This window comes from Narcine bancroftii, chromosome 4 (genome assembly GCF_036971445.1).
Source record: "Narcine bancroftii isolate sNarBan1 chromosome 4, sNarBan1.hap1, whole genome shotgun sequence".
NCBI lineage: Eukaryota > Metazoa > Chordata > Chondrichthyes > Torpediniformes > Narcinidae > Narcine > Narcine bancroftii.
This window is the reverse complement of record NC_091472.1, coordinates 296288025-296308104: the sequence shown is the minus strand read 5'-3', so window position 1 is coordinate 296308104 and position 20080 is coordinate 296288025.

Genomic DNA, 20080 nt, shown 5'->3' with positions numbered 1-20080 from the left:
GTTTACACCTCATTTCCGCTTCCTCACCACCACCATCCCCCTTTTCCCCATTTTCATCTCTCAGTTTTCCCCTTTTAAACTCAGTGTATGACAACACATTTAAAACATAAAATACTTCAACAACTTCCACATCCAATATTCCCTTAGCCCCAAATGTCTCCCCCTCTCTGAGTTGTCCCTTATCCCTTTCTGGGCAACCACAACTTCCCTCTCCATTTGGATTGAGAACCCACTCGCAAGCGTCAACTGATTTCGCAGTGATGGTTATTCTCTCCCACCCACCCCCCCAGAAAAGACTTATTTTTTTACACATATAACAAAGTTCACCCTCTTTTTTCCCCCCTTACTTCCTTTCTTTCCTTCTTTAGTTCTTACATATACCTTATTTGTACATCTCTATATGCATTTTATCGCCATTCTTCATTCTAGTAACATCTCTTCATCTCTCCTTCTGTCCTGCAGGCATTCTGCAAATTCTCGTGCTTCCTCCAGATCCGAGAACAGTCTGTTATCCAAATGTTTTGGATAAATATTTTAAGCACAGCTGGATGTCTTAACATAAATTTATAACCTTTTTTCCATAGGATTGATTTTGCTGTATTAAACTCCTTCCTCCTCTTTAAGAGTTCAAAACTTATGTCTGGGTAAAAGAAAAATTTTGACCCTTGCATTCCAATGGTTTATTGTCTCCTCTAATTTTACTCCTTGCCTGCTCCAGTATATTTTCTCTTGTATATCTCAAAAATTTTACTAAAAAGGATCTTGGTTTTTGATGTGTCTGTGGTTTCGGAGCTAGTGTTCTGTGTGCCTTTTTCCATTCCTTACTGTATTTCTGTCATTCCCAGGACCTTTGGGATCCATTCTTTTATAAATTCCTTCATATCTGTGCCTTCTTCATCTTCCTGTAGGACCACAATTTTTATGTTGTTTCGCCTACTATAATTTTCCAACATATCAATTTTCTGAGCTAACAACTCCTGTGACTCTAACCTTTTTTTAATCACTTTCTTCCAATTTTCTTCTTAAGTCATTCACTTCCATTTCTACAGACATTTCTCATTCTTCCACATTTTCTAATCTTTTCCCTATTTCTGTATTGACCAGCTCTATTCTATTCACTTTTTCTTCTGTACTTTTCATTTTTCTTTTCATTTCACTAAATTCTAATGTCAACCATTCTTTTAATGCTCTCATTTGTTCTTGAAAAAAAAATTATCTATATTCAGTCAATCTGTTCTACCTTCTATTTCTCTGTGAAGATCTTGGTCTTCTTCTGTGTCTGTACCTGTGTTTGTGTCTTCTTCTCTTCCTTGTATCTGTGTCTCTTCTGACTTTCCTGAGGAGTTGCTGGGGCTCCTTCTTGCTGGGGCTCCTTCTTGCTGGGGCTCCTTCTTGCTGGGGCTCCTTCTTGCTGGGGCTCCTTCTTGCTGGGGCTCCTTCTTGCTGGGGCTCCTTCTTGCTGGGGCTCCTTCTTGCTGGGGCTCCTTCTTGCTGGGGCTCCTTCTTGCTGGGGCTCCTTCTTGCTGGGGCTCCTTCTTGCTGGGGCTCCTTCTTGCTGGGGCTCCTTCTTGCTGGGGCTCCTTCTTGCTGGGGCTCCTTCTTGCTGGGGCTCCTTCTTGCTGGGGCTCCTTCTTGCTGGGGCTCCTTCTTGCTGGGGCTCCTTCTTGCTGGGGCTCCTTCTTGCTGGGGCTCCTTCTTGCTGGGGCTCCTTCTTGCTGGGGCTCCTTCTTGCTGGGGCTCCTTCTTGCTGGGGCTCCTTCTTGCTGGGGCTCCTTCTTGCTGGGGCTCCTTCTTGCTGGGGCTCCTTCTTGCTGGGGCTCCTTCTTGCTGGGGCTCCTTCTTGCTGGGGCTCCTTCTTGCTGGGGCTCCTTCTTGCTGGGGCTCCTTCTTGCTGGGGCTCCTTCTTGCTGGGGCTCCTTCTTGCTGGGGCTCCTTCTTGCTGGGGCTCCTTCTTGCTGGGGCTCCTTCTTGCTGGGGCTCCTTCTTGCTGGGGCTCCTTCTTGCTGGGGCTCCTTCTTGCTGGGGCTCCTTCTTGCTGGGGCTCCTTCTTGCTGGGGCTCCTTCTTGCTGGGGCTCCTTCTTGCTGGGGCTCCTTCTTGCTGGGGCTCCTTCTTGCTGGGGCTCCTTCTTGCTGGGGCTCCTTCTTGCTGGGGCTCCTTCTTGCTGGGGCTCCTTCTTGCTGGGGCTCCTTCTTGCTGGGGCTCCTTCTTGCTGGGGCTCCTTCTTGCTGGGGCTCCTTCTTGCTGGGGCTCCTTCTTGCTGGGGCTCCTTCTTGCTGGGGCTCCTTCTTGCTGGGGCTCCTTCTTGCTGGGGCTCCTTCTTGCTGGGGCTCCTTCTTGCTGGGGCTCCTTCTTGCTGGGGCTCCTTCTTGCTGGGGCTCCTTCTTGCTGGGGCTCCTTCTTGCTGGGGCTCCTTCTTGCTGGGGCTCCTTCTTGCTGGGGCTCCTTCTTGCTGGGGCTCCTTCTTGCTGGGGCTCCTTCTTGCTGGGGCTCCTTCTTGCTGGGGCTCCTTCTTGCTGGGGCTCCTTCTTGCTGGGGCTCCTTCTTGCTGGGGCTCCTTCTTGCTGGGGCTCCTTCTTGCTGGGGCTCCTTCTTGCTGGGGCTCCTTCTTGCTGGGGCTCCTTCTTGCTGGGGCTCCTTCTTGCTGGGGCTCCTTCTTGCTGGGGCTCCTTCTTGCTGGGGCTCCTTCTTGCTGGGGCTCCTTCTTGCTGGGGCTCCTTCTTGCTGGGGCTCCTTCTTGCTGGGGCTCCTTCTTGCTGGGGCTCCTTCTTGCTGGGGCTCCTTCTTGCTGGGGCTCCTTCTTGCTGGGGCTCCTTCTTGCTGGGGCTCCTTCTTGCTGGGGCTCCTTCTTGCTGGGGCTCCTTCTTGCTGGGGCTCCTTCTTGCTGGGGCTCCTTCTTGCTGGGGCTCCTTCTTGCTGGGGCTCCTTCTTGCTGGGGCTCCTTCTTGCTGGGGCTCCTTCTTGCTGGGGCTCCTTCTTGCTGGGGCTCCTTCTTGCTGGGGCTCCTTCTTGCTGGGGCTCCTTCTTGCTGGGGCTCCTTCTTGCTGGGGCTCCTTCTTGCTGGGGCTCCTTCTTGCTGGGGCTCCTTCTTGCTGGGGCTCCTTCTTGCTGGGGCTCCTTCTTGCTGGGGCTCCTTCTTGCTGGGGCTCCTTCTTGCTGGGGCTCCTTCTTGCTGGGGCTCCTTCTTGCTGGGGCTCCTTCTTGCTGGGGCTCCTTCTTGCTGGGGCTCCTTCTTGCTGGGGCTCCTTCTTGCTGGGGCTCCTTCTTGCTGGGGCTCCTTCTTGCTGTTGGTCCTCTTCTTCTGGGCTACTCATCTGTTGGGCCTCCTGCTGCTGCTCTTCTTTCCTTTCACTCCCTTTCCTGTCGCTTTTCTCTTCTTCCGGCTGAGTGCCCTGGTGTCAGGCATCCCTCAGCTGGTCACGTTGCGTTTGTCCGCTCCTCGGCTGAGCCCCCCTCCCGTCGGTGTTCTCCTTCTCCTTAGTAAGCGCACTGCGTGACTCTTTGCGTATGCGCAGTTGTGCGACTCTTCGCGTATGTGCAGTTGCGCACTTTTGTTTGGCTCAGAGAGCCATTTTTGCAGTCAAGAGGTTGGGGGATCGCAACTCTGCGGGGCCGTCACCAACCTCGGAGAACGGGCTCTCTTCTCCATGATGGCTCCCTGCTCTGCTTTCTCCCAACAGTGCTGTATCAGTCCCCACCTTAATCCCACTGCTCTGCTTTCTCCCAACAGTGCTGTATCAGTCCCCACCTTAATACCACTGCTCTGCTTTCTCCCTACAATGCTGTATCAGTCCCCACCTTAATCCCACTGCTCTGCTTTCTCCCAACAGTGCTGTATCAATCCCCATATTGATCCCACTCACAACAGCGCTGCAAGCTTTCTTCTTTGTCTTCTGGCATCTTTTCTTCTTCATTTTTTCCCGTTGTTTTTACTTTTTCCTTCTTGGGTGCCATTTTCTTTCTTTTCTTCACTACAACTTTATATTTTATTTGTTATGATTTGTATTTCTTGAACTTTGCATTTTCTTCACTTTATTTCTTCTTTTCTGGAGAGGGCTGGTATTCCCCTACTGGCCACTACTCCATCACGTGACTCCCATTAGAACATATTTTTAAGGTGAAAATACTGTTAGATCCATTATTATTTTTGTTAGGTAGTATTAAAAAATTGAGTTTAGAATTGAGATTGATGAGATTTCAAATAGGATTCTTGAGACTGGTATTAGTAGTTACTAGAAAATGTATAGCAATTGCATGGAAAAATGAGATTGATTTGGGTTTACATAGATGGCATATGGAGTTGAGATCATGTATTCCCATTGGAAAAATAACGTATAACTTACGTGATAATTATTTTTTTTTATATATAGGAAAGTTTGGAGCCCTCATTTGGATTATATGGGTTTAATATATATTATGTCTGTAATGTTTATTCTTTTTCATTATATGTATCATGGTGTCTATATTTTTAAATAAAATATTCCAAAAAAAGTTGAAAAAACAAGTAAAAAAAAAAATACAGGTATACATTATATAACACCAACGGTGCTGTATCAGTCTCCACACTGATCACACTGCCCCACTCTCTCTCCACTACCCTTTATCATTCCCCACACTGATCCCACTGCCCTGCTTTCTCCTGACAGCACTGTGTCAGTTCACACTCTGATCCCACTGCCCCTCTCTCTCACCACAGCCCTTTATCATTCCCCACACCGATCCAACCGTTCATGTCTCCCAACAGTGCTGTTTCAGTCCCCACCTTAATCCCACTGCTCTGCTTTCTCCCAACAGTGCTGTATCAGTCCCCACCTTAATCCCACTGCTCTACTTTCTCCCAACAGTGCTGTATCAGTCCCCACCTTAATCCCACTGCTCTGCTTTCTCCCAACAGTGCTGTATCAGTCCCCACCTTAATCCCACTGCTCTGCTTTCTCCCAACAGTGCTGTATCAGTCCCCACCTTAATCCCACTGCTCTGCTTTCTCCCAACAGTGCTGTATCAGTCCCCACCTTAATCCCACTGCTCTGCTTTCTCCCAACAGTGCTGTATCAGTCCCCACCTTAATCCCACTGCTCTGCTTTCTCCCAACAGTGCTGTATCAGTCCCCACCTTAATCCCACTGCTCTGCTTTCTCCCAACAGTGCTGTATCAGTCCCCACCTTAATCCCACTGCTCTGCTTTCTCCCAACAGTGCTGTATCAGTCCCCACCTTAATCCCACTGCTCTGCTTTCTCCCAACAGTGCTGTATCAGTCCCCACCTTAATCCCACTGCTCTGCTTTCTCCCAACAGTGCTGTATCAGTCCCCACCTTAATCCCACTGCTCTGCTTTCTCCCAACAGTGCTGTATCAGTCCCCACCTTAATCCCACTGCTCTGCTTTCTCCCAACAGTGCTGTATCAGTCCCCACCTTAATCCCACTGCTCTGCTTTCTCCCAACAGTGCTGTATCAATCCCCATATTGATCCCACTCACAACAGCGCTGCAAGCTTTCTGACTGAACTAAAATAAGTAATTCACCAAAGAAGCTACAAAGAATTCACCTTAGAGAAATTATCAATGTTTATTGACTATCAATTATCAATGTTTACTGTCAAACTATTGTATCATCATAACTTTGAAAAATTGTAATTTGGACCATTGTAATTTGGAGAGTGTTCCTAATCTAGTGCTTAAGTAAAGTTAAAATTAGTGCTCAAGATGAGCGGCTCAATTTACCAGCTGCAGTCAAGAAACTATAAAACATAAAATCCAAATTAGATGTAAATTGTGTTTCTTTGGCTTGGCTTCGCGGACGAAGATTTATGGAGGGGATAAAACTCCACGTCAGCTGCAGGCTCGTTTGTGGCTGACAAGTCCGATGCGGGACAGGCAGACACGGTTGCAGTGGCTGCAGGGGAAAATTGGTTGGTTGGGGTTGGGTGTTGGGTTTTTCCTCCTTTGCCTTTTGTCAGTGAGGTGGGCTCTGCGGTCTTCTTCAAAGGAGGTTGCTGCCCGCCAAACTGTGAGGCGCCAAGATGCACGGTTTGAGGTGATATCAGCCCACTGGTGGTGGTCAATGTGGCAGGCACCAAGAGATTTCTTTAGGCAGTCCTTGTACCTTTTCTTTGGTGCACCTCTGTCACGGTGGCCAGTGGAGAGCTCGCCATATAACACGATCTTGGGAAGGCGATGGTCCTCCATTCTGGAGACGTGACCCATCCAGCGCAGCTGGATCTTCAGCAGCGTGGACTCGATGCTGTCGACCTCTGCCATCTCGAGTACTTCGACGTTAGGGATGAAAGCGCTCCAATGGATGTTGAGGATGGAGTGGAGACAACGCTGGTGGAAGCGTTCTAGGAGCCGTAGGTGATGCCGGTAGAGGACCCATGATTCGGAGCCGAACAGGAGTGTGGGTATGACAACGGCTCTGTATACGCTTATCTTTGTGAGGTTTTTCAGTTGGTTGTTTTTCCAGACTCTTTTGTGTAGTCTTCCAAAGGCGCTATTTGCCTTGGCGAGTCTGTTGTCTATCTCATTGTCGATCCTTGCATCTGATGAAATGGTGCAGCCGAGATAGGTAAACTGGTTGACCGTTTTGAGTTTTGTGTGACCGATGGAGATGTGGGGGGGCTGGTAGTCATGGTGGGGAGCTGGCTGATGGAGGACCTCAGTTTTCTTCAGGCTGACTTCCAGGCCAAACATTTTGGCAGTTTCCGCAAAGCAGGACGTCAAGCGCTGAAGAGCTGGCTCTGAATGGGCAACTAAAGCGGCATCGTCTGCAAAGAGTAGTTCACGGACAAGTTGCTCTTGTGTCTTGGTGTGAGCTTGGAGGCGCCTCAGATTGAAGAGACTGCCATCCATGAGGTACCGGATGTAAACAGCGTCTTCATTGTTGGGGTCTTTCATGGCTTGGTTCAGCATCATGCTGAAGAAGATTGAAAGGAGGGTTGGTGCGAGAACACAGCCTTGCTTCACGCCATTGTTAATGGAGAAGGGTTCAGAGAGCTCATTGCTGTATCTGACCCGACCTTGTTGGTTTTCGTGCAGTTGGATAATCATGTTGAGGAACTTTGGGGGACATCCGATGCGCTCTAGTATTTGCCAAAGCCCTTTCCTGCTCACGGTGTCGAAGGCTTTGGTGAGGTCAACAAAGGTGATGTAGAGTCCTTTGTTTTGTTCTCTGCACTTTTCTTGGAGCTGTCTGAGGGCAAAGACCATGTCAGTAGTTCCTCTGTTTGTGTTTAGTTAGCCAAATAAATATCAGAAAAATTATGCACAAGTGAAACCATTTAAAGGTTGCAATTTCCCAGGACAATAGGATTGTTTGAAGTAGTCCTGATTTATGATTGCTAGTGGGGATTATTTTATATAGTGTGGCACAGCTTGCATTATGGTTAGTGCACCAGCAATCCAGTTTCGAATCCACTGTCGACTGGAAGGAGTCTGTACATTCTCCCAATGTCTGTGTGGATTTCATTCGGGTGCTCCCATTTCCCCCCACATTCCAAACACATGGGGTGAGTAGATTAATTAGTTACATGAGTTTATCTGAGCATCGTGGGCCAGAAAGGCCTGTAACTGTGCTGTCCAAGTATCTCCAAATTAAAAAAAAATAAATTATGCTAAATCTGTCACAGAACACCTTGTGGAAGAATGGGATGGCAACTTCTGATTTCTATAGTATGTCTGTAGCAATAAAGTGCCTTGCAATCCATGCGGGAGAAACTAATAAAATATGGCAGGAACAAGTACAAATATAAAAACATTGAAGTCATAGGACCATACCACAAGTTAAAAAAGATCAATTCAAATATATTATACATGACTAAATCACGCCACCTTTACAGACTTAAGCATAGAAATCTTGTCTGGTAATCCAGTGTTGCAGGAATAGAATATTACTTGATCTAAGAGTGATCTTTTAAATAGGCCCAACATGGGAACATCTCCATCTTCACATCAACTTAAAAATCCATGGATCTCTTTGGAAAAGTGAATCTTGAACAAAATTTCTCTCTCCATCAACATTTCTAAAACATGAATATATTTTCAGTAAAAGATTAGTTTTTGAGAAATGGCAAGTCTTATTTAAATGCAATTCCATTGCATCTTATTGATGATGTGTTCCATTCCAGAACATCTGAGATGTCCTCCTTCTTTAAATACCATGGCTTCTCCTCTACTGCGATCAACTCAGCTCTTACCCACATTTCCTCTATTTCCCGCTATATCTACACTGGTCCCCTCCACCTCTAGATGCAACAAGGACAGGATTCCCAAGGTCCTCACCTACTAGCCCAACAGCCTCCACATCCAACATATTTTCCTCCGAAATTTCCACTACTTGCATGATCCCACCACCAGACACACCTTTCCTTCCCCACTTTCTGCAGGGTCCTTTCCCTCATTATTTCTCAGCATTCTTTCTCTTCTATGCTCCTTCCTCTATCCACCTACAACCTTTTACTTCTTTGCCTGTGCTCGTCCCTTCACTCTTCCTCCCATCCTTTTATTTAGGGGCCTGTCTGTTGTTTGCTCAAACATTGACAAAGGGCTCAGGTCTGAAACGTTGATTGCACTTTACAAAGCTGCATGACCTATTGAGTTTCTTGTGGTGATACGACCACCAGCTGACTGCAGGTGGTGATCTCTGCACCTGCAGGAAGACCACCTGAGGGGTTGACTCCACCTGGCCAGCTGTCAATCAGCCGACCAGTATAGACCCCTCCCACCCCCCCCCCCCCCCCCCCAGGGGGCTGACTCTCCTGGCCGGCTGTCAATCAGCTGACCTGAATATAAACCTGAGCTGGCCCCTCCTGAGCCAGTCACATGGGGAGCCACCAAGGCTTGAACTGGTGTTCAGACTTTTATTGGAATAAAGACTGTTGTACAGTTTTTTGAGTTTTGAGCTTGCTTGCTGCTACCATATTTCTGCAGCACTTTTGTGTATTGCACTCAACCTCAGCATCTGCAGACTTCCCTATTTATCTTATATAAATGTAAAACTTTTTGTTGTTGATTACATCGATTGATAACTCAGCTCTTAACCGCATTTCCTCTATTTCCCACACATCTACCCTGACCCCTCCATCCCTAGATGCAACAAGGACAGAATTCCTAATGTCCTCATTGGGATTTAAAAATTGTAAGAAACTAAACAATAAACAAACATAACTGCAAAAATATATTCCAGAACCAAAAAATATGTAGTAATGCAAACCCATAATATTAGCTAAATCTGGCTAGAAATATAAAAGTGTGTTCACATCAGGGCTGGGGGACCACCTGAGTGCAAGTCACTCATTTACTGAAGTGGAAAATCGAAATGTCTGCACTTTCAGTGAAAGAGAATACATGAATTCCCTTCTCCTTGTGCAGACAACATCCCTGGTGTCCCAGAATAGAAAGCTGCAAACTCTGAAATTCAGCAAATCCCAACAGTTGTCTCTTGAAAGATCCATAGCCCAGGAAGTTCAAGGTGAATGTGACCTTCACTTCTACAGGCAAAACAATCCATGCAAAATTGTTCTCCTTAAAATTTTAGGCTCAGGGAGCATGGTGTTACCACGGAAAAAGTATGTCTTTTACTTTATGAAATGAAAGATAATGACTTAATGCCCCCTACAAGCTGGCCCCCCACTATTACCTCAGTGGGAAAGAAAGGTAAGACAACATACCTACCTAAATGACTGTTGGCTAATGGTTCTAATATCTATCATATCAACTCTGTCGATACCTCTCGATGCCTTAAGAAAGCTGCCAAAATATTAAAGGATGCAACCCACTCAACTCGTACTCTTTACTTTCCCCACCTCCTTCAGTCAGGCAGAAGATAAACATGCTTGAAAACACAAACCTTTGATTCAAGAACATGTTCTTGTTCCTGTTGTTATCAGATTCTCCAATGGATCTCCTATTGGTTAAGGTTAATGCCCTTGCACTTCTTGTTTCACTATGCCCTTCACCCTTTGATTTATTTTAAAACACTATTGCCAGCAATTTTGTTCATTATTTCATGATCTGCAGTATGAGTTGACATGCCTGGATAGCACACAAACAAAGTATTTTTCTGCATCTTAGTACACATGAAAATAAACATTTCAATTCAGTAGCAGGATGTACATTGTTGCTGCTATTTATCTTGTATTAAAAGCTGTTCCATTAGTTTATCTGCATACACGAGAATTACATACCACTGAGCTCTAATTGGCTGCTGTTAATTTGCACCTACTCATTTTAGTTTCTGTGTTGTGATAGAAGATACAACCAAGGCTACTCTACCTCTACATACATGAGGCATCATAATAAACATTCCTGAATGAATGTATTTAAATCTCGTCATTCAAAAGCACTTCAATGAGTTTGGTTTCTTTTCATTGATGTTTCCTCAGATTTCATGATATCAGTTGTACCTGAATGTTAAATTATGATCTTGGCTGTAGCTCATATTATTATTTCTTACATACTTCAACTGCTGTGGTATATTATTGACATGTAATATAAACCATGTATCCAATTTTCTAAATTTGTTTCATTGCATCCTACAACAAATTATATTCTATTTTCACCTCACTGAGTCTAACTGGTCATTCCCAATGTTCTGTTTGATCAAAATCAACAAATGTTGCAACATGTAGCTGATACTGTAATGGAAATTTTCTTCAACATTTTTACGTATTTCATTCAAGATGTTTTGATCCTTTTATAAGTAAGCATAAAGCCTTTAAAAATGTTGCAGAAACAACGTCTCCTGCTATTCGGCTTTGGAGTTCCAAATAGAGTGTCATGTCCCCTGGTGCAGCCAAGTAAAATTATCCCACAATAGACACTACCTAAATAAATCATGATTTTCTATTATTAATTAAAACTCATAGTATAATGTTATTTTTAAAAACCATTTTTCATAATCCAAAAGCACCCAACTTATTTGTCTAACTATTTAATCTTTCTCTACCCTGATCTCCAGTTATCCTGGAACTTTGTGTTTTTGTATTTCTTACCTTATTTTCAGATTTTTATGACACAGAATCTGCCATTTTGTCCTTTAGGTCCATCCCTCCAGTAGGGCTTCTGCTAATTCCCGTGCACCTCTCCAACTCATCAACTTGTATACATTCTATTAGCTCCACAGGGAAGCTGTTAAAAAAAAAATTGTAGTGTATGAAGTTCGAATGTTTTGTTTAAAAAAAAGTCTAATAATGCAAGTTTTTTTAACATTAGAAGTTAATTTGTGCAGTTATAGTTGTACGGAATGGTCATATTGCCAAACAGATGTTCATCATCATTCAGGTGCCTTGGTGAAGGCTCCATCTTGAGCTGAGAATGTAAGTTGATGTTGAATTCATGATTACACAAGGGAAAAATACTGAAGTGGTTTCCCGTTGCCTTCTTCAGTTGCAGTGTCCATATTGGTCGGGTAACCCTGGCCATTGATCAGCAGATTCATCTGCCCAGCATTTTTAGTTTTACAACCATAAATTCCAATTTGTAGAATCTGCTTGTAAAAACCATACACCATCTGCAATCCATGGCTTCACATGAGCCTGATTGGGAGGCTAAACAGGTACTACACCTTGCCCAAGGATGACCTGAAGGTCATCTATAATGATCCTACTAAAGTCAATGGAATTAAATTTCAGAAATATAAAACATTGGTCATCAGCTACCTTATTGGTTACAAGGGTGTGTCGCCATACCATATTCTTCAATAATATTTCATCATCTTAATTATCAGCATCAATTAATCTCAAGATGAACATACAATGAGGAATCAATGTGCTAATCATGCGACTGCTGAGCTCAGAGTCTGTAATAAGATCATATCACATTTGCTTAAAATTGAATATTACATAAAATCAATTGTGAAGCATGGTAGACTACTTCCGTCAAATTTTCCATCCTCTGTCCATGCTTCACTTATCTGGGCTCGACATAAAAGGTTTATTTTGATGAAATATCACTCGACACTCTAGCGGCATAATCCAGACAGGATTTCAAGTGCCTCAGCGCAGAGAACCTGTCATCAAAACACCTCATAGTTAACCTTCAATATCTAATGAATAGTCAGCCAAAACACTGGTGGAAGATTGACCAAAATTTCCATCTCAGCATGTTGAGAGTAATCAATGTTATGATTGATAGTGGGGTGGCGGGCCAATCAAACTGTCACATTGAAGCAATCTCAGTAATATGTTAGATTCAATATTATGTAGCATGAAAGAGAAGCATATGCAAGAGTCACTACACACTAGATGAGAGTAGGGATGGGAATTTTTAGGTGATCAGAGTGAGTCAGATACAGAATCAGAAGTGAGTTCAAGTTAAAGTTACAGAAAAAAAATTAAAGTTGCTTCGGTTTCTTGATTAGGGAAGCCTTATTAGATCTGATTAAAGGGTTTTGATGTGAAACGTTAACTCCTATTTTCTCAGATGATGCTTCCTTATTCAAGTATTTCACACATTTTTTATTGTTATTTAAGATTTTGTCCACCTGCAGTTTTGTTTATTGTTGTATTCATGAATGATATTTTGTACATCAGTAGTCCTCAACCTTTTTCCTTTCCATTCACATCCCACTCTAAGTATTCCCTATGCAATGGATGCTCTGTGATTAGTAAGGGATTGCTTAAGGTGGTATGTGGATGGAAAGAAAAAGTTTGAAAACCACTGTTTTAATCGTACGTCATTGACTCGCTATGTGCACGGTTTCAGAACCCCAAAGGAAATGGGCCAATGACAATTTTTTCTCAAGCAAAATATTTCAGTAACAATGGGGTCTAGAGCAGTGATTCTCCATCTTCCCTTCCCACTTGCATACCACCTTAAGCAATCCCTTACTAATCACAGAGGACTGATGGCATAGGGATGACTTAAAGTGGTATGTGAGTGGAAAGAAAATAGTTAAGAACCACCGTTGTACATCTTGTATTATTACAATCTTCAATAGGTCCTCTTAATACATTAATCTGCTGTTCTTGCATTTATTTTATTTCCAGTGTGTGCTCAGTTTAAATAAACTTCTAAGAGTTCTCAGTTCCATAGTCCACCATGTGCACTACTACACAGATCATCAATTACTTGCAAGTTTGCTGGGGTGCGACAGTGGGAGCAAAGCTTGTTGGAATGCACAGTCTCTAGACATTTGAGAACAGTAATGCAACAGATCAGTTTCAGAATTTAGTACTGAAGATGACATTTTGTAGGCTTTTGCAACTTTACAGTGCCGTAATCAATATCATAAGCTTGTGTGGGTTATTGTGAAGTATGGTTTGGATGGAAATGAATGGGCATTTCTTGAGTTGCTTCAGTGAGTACCAAGACAGTATATCGTCTGGTGGAAGACAGAACCAGGGAATCAAAGTGACAAGTTACTTTGGAAATGATTAATGCTGCAAGGGCTTCTTTTTCCTTGCTAGCAGCAGAAATCTGCCTGCCTCCAGATTTCAACCTACTTTAGTAGAAACTACAAGTTCTGAATGACTTGCGGATCCAGCTCCCTCTCACATTCATAAGCCTATTTGGGAGGAAGCAGAATTTAGCCTTGTTGGACCAATATTGCCCGCTGAATTGTAATAGATTCAACAAATTAGGTAGGACTCTGCCTCCAATACATTGAACAGCATATCAAAAGAACCGTTCCAATCCTCTCGGTGCAAAAAAAAAGAGCAGAAGGGGAAAACTTTCAACAAGTTAAATCTGCAAAGCCTGGAGGAGTTTTGATTAAATGGCGCCGCTATGAAAGAAAGCCAGAAAGAAAATCACCTGCTAGTTGGACAAAGCTGATACTAAAACCAGATGTTACCTCACTCCATGAGAAATTTAAAAAAAAATAACAGGGTCAGATAACATACCAATCACTTGACTTTCCCATTTCTTAAAATTATATCACTTTAAAACTTCAGTTCCAAAAGTATATACCTACCATGTGAGAAATACATGTGTATTTATTTTTTACATTTTCCTTTCTGTTCAAGATTTCATCATCTGTAGTTGTGTTTGGCATTGTCTAACCTGTTCTCACATTCATTCAACCATATTCTAATCCAGCCAGTCTAATTTTGTTCTTTAACTGGCCAGACTATGCTCAATCCACATTTTTTAATGGCTCTGTGAGTCCAAATATCTTGCAGGGTTGACTGTTGCAGATCAAAGTGCAAGCAGCAATTGGTACCAGACCTCCTGCTTGTCTGTGTTGGCTCGAAACCAACCTACGGAATTACCTGTAATGGTCTCTATCCCAAAGCCCGCTGCACTTTCAAAGTGCCAAACCTGCTTATTTTCAGAATATAATTAGCATTTACACATTACTAATCATGCTCTGTCACTAATTTACACCAAATTCCATCGTCTATCTTGTCAACCTTCAAATGCAAGTTTCTTAATTTCCTATATAATTAAAAATCACTTCTGTTTTGGCATCCTCTTCAAAGTTTGAGACCATTCTCCACAGGACAAGCATCAACATGCATTTCACAGATCCTGATCCAGAAATGAACCCTGATTTACACCAATGGACAGTTGAAAAGTACATTGTGAACATGCCTACTCTTGTCGGTCTGTAAATTAACTTGCAATACAAGAGGCTTGCAGACTCTATAGATTCCACATGCCAGATACAGAATGTGCTTACAGATTGTGGCAATCTGGTAAAACTCAGGGCTATATAAATGCTAACCAAAAAAAAAGTTTGCAACGGAGAAAACTAAATTATACCACACCAATTCATCAGATCAAAGCCCTGCAGTTTGCCATAATTATTTGCAAATGGTACTGACAATATGAACAGCTAAAGAGAGATTCAAGAAAATCGCCATCATCAAGAATGAGGGGGCACATTCTGTAAAAGACAAGGCTGAAATATTCTTTTGCTCCACAGGTGAGAAATGATGTGATGTCCAACATCACAAAAGCCAGTCTTCAGCTATACAATTCACTACATGAGGTACAGTATAAAGGTGCAACTGAATGCATTAGTTTCAAGACGACAGAACCAGATGACTTCATGGGTGAAGGCTCAAGAGCAAATTGTACCTGTTAATATAATTAAAATATTTGCATCTCACAACACTGGAAACTTGTCACAGGTCAACACCATCCACATCGTGTAGAACAAATCCCAATATGGTTAACTACTGTCAAAAAGTTTATTCTCAGTCATCAGCAAAATAATGGAAGGTGTCATTAATGCTACATGTGTAACTTATTCATGAGAACCTACTCACAAATCCCCAGTTTGCCAGAAAACGGAACTTTACATGTCACAATCTTGGCCCAGAGGCAGAAGAGTGATTGAGATTGATATCAAGGAGGTCAAGATTGGTCAATGGACATCCAGAGAAAACATGCCATTTGTTGGATTATATGTTGCACAAAGATGTTTGTGGTGGATTCAAAAACATGAGGTTGCTTTGAAAGACAAGGTGGAAGGAGAAACAGGGTTAAAAAAAAAAGAAATTGGGGAAGTCCTTTTGTTTTGCAACTGTATTTACTTGGGAGACTGACACCAAGCCTAGAGAAGTAGGAAAAAGCAAACAGTGAGTGCATGAAACCTATACAGATTACAGAGGAGGAGGAGCCTCCTGTCTTGGGAAACAATGAAGTTAGAAGATATGGGAGAGAGAGGACTAGAAGTGATGAGATTAGAGATGGTGTGTGCACCACTGGCTTGGGAGGATAAATTCCCAGAGCCTGACAAGATATTCCCTCACACCTTGAGGAAGGCAATTGTAGAAATACATTTTAAAACAGCCTTGGCTATTTCCTCCAAATCAAAGGGGTAGCCATGAGTACCCACATAGACCCATTGTTTCTGGCTGCTCTTGCCCCTCCGAACTAGTTTAATCCTACCTTGACTCTATATTTTCTCTCCTGGTCCAATCCCTCCCCACATAAATCCGCAACACTTTACATACCCTCCATCTCCTCAATGACTCAAATTCCCCAATTGGACCACCTCATCATCACAATGGATGTCCAATCCCTTTATACCTCCATCCCCCACACAGAAGGCCTGAAAGCTCTTCACTTCTTCCTGGACCAAAGACCTGACCAGTCACCTTCCACCACCCTCTTCTGCCTGGCACAACTTGTCCTCACTCTAAATAACTTCTTCTTTAACTCATCCCACTTCATCCAAATTAAAAGAGTAGCTATAAGTACCTGTGTGAGCCTGTTTGTGGGGTTTGTGAAGCAATCCATGCAGCAATCCTACATAGGTAAGATCCTACAGTTCTTCCTCTAGTATATCAGGACTGCCTCAAGCACCTGCAATGAGCTTGACAGCTTCATCCACTTAACATCTAACTTCTACCCTGAGCTCAAACTCACCTGGTCCAACACCAATAACACTCTCCCCTTCCTGGTCTCCGTCTCAGGAGATAACCTTTCCACTGACATATACTACAAACCCTCTAACTCCCTTCCTCATACCCTGTTGTTATGACCCCAGAGGACCACAAAACCCAGCAATAATAGATATTCACCACGACAAATGGTTACTTAAACAAAAGTTGCTTTTAATTATCATAAACATGAAAATAGAATCAAACTTTAATTTATCTCTATTGATTTATTTAACCTAATTTAACCCCTTCTAATTCTAAGGGCACATGTATATAATGTGTGTGTAAGTTCAGAAAAGTTATTTGGTTCACAGTCCAAACTCACTTCTCATTCCTCCAAGTTCGCTGGTTGTAGGCAATCCTTATACTGTGCACAGAATTTAACACTTATGAAGTTCACCAGGCTTTGGTGCTTGAAAGGTAAATGATTACTGCTCAGGAAGATTCTTGTCAGTTTTCAGAGAGAGATTTACTGTTCCTTTTTAATCAGCCACTCCAGTGTCTGACTGACAAAACTTTCCCCTTCAGGGTTCTCCAGATGATAACCTCTTTCTTTCGTGTGTGTGTGTGTGTGTGTGTGTGTGTGTGTGTGTGTGTGTGTGTGTGTGTGTGTGTGTGTGTGTGTGTGTGTGTGTGTGTGTGTGTGTGTGTGTGTGTGTGTGTGTGTGTGTCCCTCTCTTTCTGACTCTCTGAGAAGGCCTGTTTGGCTCTCTCTGTTTGTAAAACCATATGACCTCTCAGAACAACAAGTTCTCTTCCAGACAGCAGCGGCTCCAACATGCTCTTTCATCTGTTGCCTTTTGTAAACAACAATCCATTAGTGAAGTCTCTTGAGCACTCTTCAAAAGCTCTGGAGCCAATACGTCTACCATGGGGCAGAGCTCCAGTATTTTAAATAAGATCGGTTTTAAAGTGTTTGTATATGGCCTACTCTAACAAACCTTTCCCAATTAATCTCCCAAAAACTTATCAAATAATCTGTCACTCTGACCCCTGCAATGATTCCATCCCCTTCTCTCCATTTCTCCATCACATTTTTTCCCAAGATGAGGTCTCTCAGTGCCAATCTTCCGAAATGTCTGCATTCTTTCACACATCTGGCTTTCCCTCCACCACCATCAACTCAGCTGTCACCTGCATTTTCTCCATTTTCTGCTCATCTGCCTTGGCCCCCTCGGCCTTCCACAGGGACTGCGCCCTCCATGAATCCCTTGTGCACTCATTCCTCCCCACTTATCTCCCCCCTCCACCCAGCACCTTCCCCTGTGGCCACAGGAGGTCCAACACTTGAGCCCACATCTCCCTCCATGGTCCAAGCAGGCCTCTCTATTTTTTTTGGAATATTTTATTTAAATTTCCTTGCATGCATTAGTATCCAGAATCAGAAAATATCCTCATACATCTCAAATCAGTATTATATACCCCTCAACCCCTCGTCCCAAATAATAATAGCCCCAAAAAACCTACAAAAATCAAAGAATAGGAAAGGAGAGAGAAAGATAGGAGAAAAAAGAAAAGTAAAAAAAAAGGAATACATCTGGTTACAGAATTTAAACATATACTAATTTCAAGGAGTTGATAAGGATCTTTGAGGTTTAGGGGATAGCTTTCATAATGCTAAATATGAGCAACAGATTTTTAAAAATATATCATTATATGTAATTTTCTCAAGAGGTATACAACTATGTTCTTCAGCATGCCATCTGTCCATCCTCAAATATGAATCTGATTTCCATGTCACTGTTATACATCTTCTTGATACTGCTAAAGCAATTTTCACAAATTCCTTTTGAAGTATATTAAGTTTCAGTTTTGGCCTTGTCCCAGATATATTCTTTAACAAGAAAAGCAATGGGGATATGAGGAAATTTAACTTGAGGGACCCCATTCTAAAAATGCTCCTAATTCTGCCCAAAAAGGTCTCAAATTTGGACATGACAAAGAGAAGTGTATAAAAAACCTATCTCTTGATTACACCTAACACATTTATCTGATAAATCTGATTTCAGACTATTTAATTTCTGTGTGCTAAGATATAATTGATGTAAAAGTATAGCAAAATAAACTTTTTAATAGATTTATTAAAAATCAAACTTTCCATTTCACTCCTTTCAGGAAATAACATTGTCGGACCCAATTTATCCCACAAATACACCTTTATTTGATAATAGCAAAATATTGTGTTACTTTGTATTCCATATTTATTTTTCAAATTACATTAAACTTCTCCCTTCAAAACAATCCACTATTCTCCGAATTCCATTGGTAGACCAAATATTAAAAAATCAGTTATTCATTGAAAGGGGAATAAGTCTACTTTAAGTCAATGGCATTTTAAGTATCTCATAATTCCTCCTTCCCATTTCAACATTTACCTTATTCCATATATTAATCAAATGTTTCAACAGTGGAGTATCCCTAACTCCAATTATTAATCTCTTATCCCATTTATATATGAAATGTTCCAGCATTATCTCCCCTATTTTATCCATCTCTATCTTAGAAGAAACATAGAAGATAGGAGCAGGAGTAGGTCATTCGACCCTTCTCCGCCATTCAACGAGATCATGGCTGATCTTAAAGTTCAGTACCCCGTCCCCGCCTTCTCTCCGTAACCTTTAATACCCTTATACCCTTATCTTAATCCATGCTGGTTTCTCTCCCTCTTCAAAGAAGGAAGAGAGAAATCTCATTTGTGCTGCTTTATAATCATTTTAAAAATTTGAAAGTTGTAAACCTCCCAATTCAAATTTCCAAGTTAATTTTTCTAACGAGATCCTGGACATTTTGCCCTTCCAAAGAAACTTTCTCACATATTTATTCAATTTCTGAAGAAATTTCTGTGGAATAAACATAGGCAATGTTTAAAAAAGTTATTGTAACCTTGGAAAGATATTCATTTTTATACAATTAACTCTTGCCAATAAAGTTTTAGGTAGTTCATCAATTTTCTTAAGTAAGGGCCAAACAGGCCTTTCAAGTGAAGCAACACTTCACTTGCATATTCACAAGACTCATTTACTGCATCCAGTGCTCCCTTTGTGGTATTTTCCACACCAGAGAGACCAGTCACAGATCGGGAGATAACTTTGCTGAGCATCTCCTCTCTGTCTGCAACCACAGCGACCTCCCAGTACCCAACCATTTCAATTCTGAGACACACTCACATGTCTGCCCATGACCTTTTGCACCATCCTGCCCTGACCACCTGCAGATTGGAGGATTAACACCTTATCCTCCATCTGGGCACTCTCTAGCCAAATGACATGAACATTGATTTCTCTGCCTTCTGTTAAACTTGCTCACCTTTTCTTTCCCCTCCCTCTTTCCTGTCTTTCCAGTTCACCCCTCCCTTTCCCCTTACCCACCCAGCCATCCCTCCTCTCCCTCATGCTGCTGTCCCCTCCCTCCCTTCATCCACCTATCATCTCCTGCCTTTGTTACCCCCCTCCCCCACCCTTTAGTTTGGATGCCTGCTGGCATTCTCTCGTACCTTGATGAAGGGCTCAAGCCTGATTTCTTGTTTTTTTTTAATATAAACTTTTGCTACATAAAGGACACTGTTTGACCTGCTAAGCTTATTCAGCATTTTGTGTTTTTTAACTTCATCACAGTATCCACAGATTTTCATGATTTACTTATTCTTGCTGTTTTGTTGGTTATGTGGAGCAATCCATGTGACACACCTACCCATGCAAGGTTCTTCAACTCTTCCTCCACTACATTGACAGCTACTTTGGTACCGCCTCATGCATAC